We start from the raw sequence: 5,751 nt of genomic DNA on the forward strand, positions 1-5,751 counted from the left end.
TGCATGTACATCATTCCTCACAATTGCATTGGTATGATCAACAAACTTTTGGAGGCACATTTGCTTCATAGAGCTAGGTACATCTATGGCAGTGAGTTTGCCCTACTACATAACATCTTTAACAAGCCAATCCAAGGCATCAGATGAGATAACATAGAGAAAAGGAGAAAGTGGGCACCCTTGTCTTATGATTTATACAACGGAATAACATATGTAAGAGTACCATTAACTGAAATTCTAGCTGATGCATTCCCAAAAAGAATGTGAAACGGAATCTGTCCAAACCCATATCATATAGACTTTGAAGTATGAACTCCCATTCAATTCTATCATAGGCCTTATCATACGCTCTATGGCCGATTTTTTGTGAGAAGATCTTTTAGAAGAGAGTTTTTTGCAATTTTGCAGTGCATTGATTAGCATCATATCTAATAAGCAATGAATTATTATGCTCTTCAAATGTTGCACGCTGGTGCTAGTGCTACTACTTGTAGTCAGTTGAGATATTGGCGGCTGCAGGAATCATATCATATTAGTGCAAGCTGCTGCTCATGCCTCTTGCTTCTTCCTAATATCGGATGGCCAATTAGATCTTGCTTCCTAATTGCACCTGCATGATTTACTACTTGACTTCCGTTGCAATGCTACTACGTCTCCTTGGAGCTACGTCACATTAACCAACTCTTGCGGACACCATATTCTGCGTTGAATTGGTCATGAGAGATGTTTCTGTTTGTCTGCAGATCATTTTGAAATGCTTGCCTCATCAAATTTTCAAATAGGTTATCAATAGACCTGGACAAGGAGTGTGACTGAATCCAAAGGCTCATTAGACCATGACTTGCACTAGTGGCAATATTCCCCAATGCCTTTCCCTCGACATTGAGTTGTCTGCTACTAATACCCTCACACACTCTGCTAAAAGCACAAGCAGCTAGCTGCACTGAAGCCGCGGGCTTAGTTACTTGAGGATTATAACCATCATAATCTTTTCTGCCCTCATGTCCACTTTGATATTTACTCGTTCTATTTCTTTGCCCTCTTCCGTATGCATTGCCAACAACCTGATAGCATCAATAGAAAAATGTGATGACAAGTGGGGACTCAAGTACTTGAGCACTTCTGACACCTTAACATTGTCTCATCCAAATGCCTTCTTAAGGAGAGGATCACATAAGATCTACGATTTCTTAGTACTAATTTGGATCTTGTGAGCCTTGATGTAGTCCCATACTCGCGTGAGGGCACGAGGACTTGTGGTCTCCGAGGTTTGCAAGATGGGAGCCAGGCTGGAGGAGACTCTATAGAGAGTCTGAGCACGACCTCTGGGCTCGAGCTTGGGGTCGGGCTTGGGAGTGGTTTTGAGTTCAACCTTGGGCACTTTCTTGCTCATCCATTCATAAACTCATGCTAATTGCAGAGCAGTCAACTGATCCATCCGTAACCCATCCGTAACCAGTAAGGTGGGGAACATGTCAAATCCATCTGTCAAGCATAGCTTCAGTATTAACTTATTCCAGTTTGAACATCCACTCTTTCTTGCAAAGCATAGTCGCCTGTGATGTGCTTGCAATAAGCTCTCAAAAGAATAATCCACCATAACCCTGAAACCAGTCCATAAACAAGTATTGAGCTTGATGTCACAAATCTCTCTCCACCATAATGCCAACAATATTAACAAGAAAATCCAACACATACAGTTACAAAACATATAGCAACAACTTTCGAGCATGCAAATTCTGACACACGTTACAACTTTCGCATAAAACTTGTTGTTATTACCTGAATAACCAAGTGCTACCCGACCTATGGCAGCCTCACCAAAATTTGGATCAAGCACCTCCTCCGTGACACCTTCGTCGCTCAGCCAGACAACCAATGAATGTTTGAATCATGGACCCAACATATTGTAGGAGACCGCATTTAAGAGAAGGTATCATCACTTGCCACCAAAATATACAGACCGCTATCATCGTTTGGAAGAAGCGTTTCCCTGGAACGACGAAGAGCTGAAAGGAATAATGACTGCAGGGTGAACAAGCAAAGCATTTAGTTCGATCACTGATACTCTAAATCTTTCTTAAGAAGCCTAAGTGAAACCATTTCTTTCAATACGTGAATTTCAAGTGGGTGGCCATGAATTCCCATGCAGCGCGACACGTAAATCTCCTACTGGCTACTCTGATGATGGTGGAGATGTTGATGATTCACAACCCAGTTTACAACATAGCGCCATTCAGATGATGAAGACGTCTCCCGCTCCACCTCTCTCTCTCTCACACACACAGTCAAAAAGAAACTCTCTGAAAGAGCGCATGCCAGTGCGCGCTCTTTCAGAGAGTTTATTTTTTATTAAGAGAGAGTAGGGGGTAACCAGCTGGGAAAAATCCAATAAAAATACAGAATCTAAGATGCATACGACGGACGTCGAGCGATGCAACAAGCAGACCAGGGGCAAGACGACGTGCACGGAGAGGTGGGTGGCAGATGGCGCGGTATGCAGCAGCGTAGCATGTAGCTGGCAGAAATCTCGTCTTCTATATGTTAAGGCCTCCTATAAGGACTGGCCGCATGGGTTGTCTAGAGCAACTCTCACATTCTTTACGGTGGCTGACATGAGTTCAAGGCGCGCGAGGCACTTGCCATTAGAGATTTACTCCTCTAGCAAGGCAAGGGATCAAATAAAAGCATCTCTGGAGATTTCGGGTAAATAGTATTTGAAAGCTACTAGTATGTAGGAGTATGAGAGAGAGAGAGAGAGAGAGAGAGAGAGAGAGAGAGAGAGAGAGAGGGAGGAAGAGAAGAAGAAGAAGACCCTTCGTCCCATTAGGGTTTCATGAGAGTGGGCGACCATGGGGTCCCTCAAGCTTTTGTGAGAGTGGGTGACCATGGTGTCCCTCAAGCTGCAGAAGTGCCTCGCGACTAGCGTGCTAAAGTGTGGGAAGCGCAAGGTCTGGCTCGGTCCCAATGAGGTCAACAAAATCTCTATGGCCAATTCATGGCCAAATATCAGAAAGCTGATCAAGGATGGCTTTGTGATTCGAAAACAAACCAAGATACACTCACGAGCAAGAGCAAAGCGTGCTTTGGAGGCTAAAAGGAAAGTCCGTCATTTAGGATATGGTAAGAGGCGGGATACTAGGGAGGCCAGGCTACCCTCTAAAGTTCTCTGGTTGAGGCAGATGTGAGTGCTTCGCCGATTGCTGAGAAAGTATCGGGAGGCTAAGAAGATTGACAAGCATATGTACCATGATATGTATATGAAGGTCAAGGGTAACTTATTCAAAAGTAAGCGCGTGTTCAAGAGTATTCACAAGTCTAAAGCTGATAAGGCTCGTGATAAGACATTGTTTGATCAATTTGAAGCACGTAGAGCTAAGGGAAAATCTATCAAAGAGCGAAAAAAAATGCGAGGAGGGAAGAGCGCTTGGCATAGGGATTGAGTACTGAAGCAGCACCAGCCATCCTTACCGCTGCCCTGAGGCCACCAAGAAGTTCAAGACGACGTGAGCCGCATAGCAAGAAATTTAGCTAAGAGGTGTGACTCAGTAGTACTTAAATAGAAACCTTGGACCTTAATTGAGCTTGTGCAATGAGATAGAGTTTTTGCTTTACTCTTGAAAGCACGACTATTGCAAGCTTAAAAGGGTTTTCATTTTGCAATTTTCCCCCATCTCTTTCTTTAACTATTGGTTATTGTTGCCGAGTCTGCTACTATGTCTTTTATGTTGCTTCCGAAGGGAAAAAGAAGAAGAAGAAGAGAGTTTTAACGTTGCAAACAACTATCCCAAGAGACCTTAAACATCTAGCTGACGAGGAGAGAGAGAAGTGCCATTTAGCAAATTCGCCTCTCCAGAGGTCTCCTTTTGTTGCCTCTACCCATCCCCAATAGAAGTTTTGAACTCTTGCCTCGCAGGAGCGTGTGCTCTCCCTCCCCTGCCTTGCTTAGTCCAACAACCACCACGATTCTTTACACTGGATGCTTAATTGGCTTGGGAAAAACCTACTCAAGCCGCAACACCAAAAACAATGGTGCAACAAGAGATTAGGCTGGGCTACGTCAACATGCGGAATCTATACTTGTGACAGAGTACAAGGTCGCGTGACGCACATCAACACAATATATGTTGATCCTACAGCGTGCACGATCTCCACCTCCTGAGCCTCTTCCCTCGCCCATATACATTCCCCTCCTCCTCTCTCTCTTCTCCATCTCTCTCAATCTCTTGAAAAATAAAGTCCATGCTGGCAGGCTCTTTCAGAGACCTTTTTTTTAAACGAGATTGAGAGGGAGCGAGGAGAGAGAAAGAAAAGGGGAGGGGTTGAAAAATAAACCTAGGTTTAGTGTAATCACACCTATAAATTTTGAGATTTACCTCTAAATTTTAAATTTTAAATTTAGAGAAATTAGCATCATTTGGTGTAAAATCCTTAAAATTTAGTGAGTTTACCACTAATTCTCATAGGTAGGTTTGTGAAGTTTTCAGAACAAAGTTTTTTTCGATCCTTGGTCCCTGCCTGTATGTGAAAGAGTTCGCATCTCTTTCAAAGAGATTTTTTGAAGGGTTTTGTTTATAATATATAGTTCTTGAAAATGATGACGGTTAAACTTGAGGACCTTCTTTCCTCATCTATTGTGAGTTTCCTATTCCTTCAAAGCCAAATTTGTCAATGATTAGGGACCCTGAAATTTACTTTTCCTAGCTAACACAGTTGTCTCAACTTGGCACAATGTTGTTTGTTGTAGCACAACCAACCTCCTAGTTACCACTTAGAGGGGGTTACCTTATGGGGTGCTAAGGACCGAGACTTGGCCCACATCATTCTGCAAGAGGACAAATGCAATGCTAGACTACCATCCATTTGAATTGCTATGAGGCATTGATGGACGTACAACTCCCAAACAATAGATAGAGTACAAACAAAAACGGAGGGCTAAGCTGCATTAGGAAAGCATTTCAAACGAGTACAATGAAAATCATACACCATGGCTCTAAGAAGTGTATTCAGCATAGGGACATTTTACACGTTGGGTGAGTAATCTGGGTCGAGGCATGAATTCAACAGACTCGGAACCCTGAGCAGTCTAGGAACTTTGAGTTGTGCTCATATAAACATGGAAAATTTAAGAGAAGGTTTTTACCTAAATTTCTCTAAAGTTTGTAGGTTTATTTAGCTTCTACTTTGAACTTTGAAGATAAATCTCAAAATTTGTAGGTGGAATTACACGAAACCTAGGGTTCTATCGATATCGATAGGTGAAAGAGAACTAGCATGTGGACAAAGTTGTCATAAGAAGATTTTTCATAGCTTTATCAACCTTGCGTAATCTTCTATGAAATCACTCTTTATAATCCCCCACCATTACGACCTCCCTTGACACGTTTGTCGCCACCACCTTGACACGAACTAGCATGTGGACAAAGTTGTCATAAGAAGATTGTTCATAGCTTTATCAACCTTGCGTAATCTTCTATGAAATCACTCTTTATAATCCCCCACAATTACGACCTCCCTTGACACGTTTGTCGACACCACCTTTGGCAACACCACTAAACACCCCCCCCCCCCCCCGTTAGAAGGCTACCTATGATGGTGTGATCCAAACTTTAATATATACCATAATGTGGATTTTCTCAAAAGAATAGCCTCATTGCAAGAATAGAATTGTTTTCAAGTTTCCACCGTTCTCTTGAGAGTAACTAAAAATGCATAGTATGTTATCGTACATCAACCCACAATAACTTGAGG

The 5,751-nt window shown here is 42.6% G+C and overlaps 1 pseudogene; it reads left to right on the forward strand.

Annotated features, from left to right (window-relative positions):
* The first annotated feature begins 2,888 nt into the window (after window positions 1-2,888).
* LOC147445610 (large ribosomal subunit protein eL19y pseudogene) lies at window positions 2,889-3,460 on the forward strand (annotated as a pseudogene).
* The last annotated feature ends 2,291 nt before the right edge of the window (window positions 3,461-5,751 follow it).

The sequence above is a fragment of the Adiantum capillus-veneris genome, chromosome 12 (assembly GCF_014529385.1).
Source record: "Adiantum capillus-veneris isolate H3 chromosome 12, ASM1452938v2, whole genome shotgun sequence".
NCBI lineage: Eukaryota > Viridiplantae > Streptophyta > Polypodiopsida > Polypodiales > Pteridaceae > Adiantum > Adiantum capillus-veneris.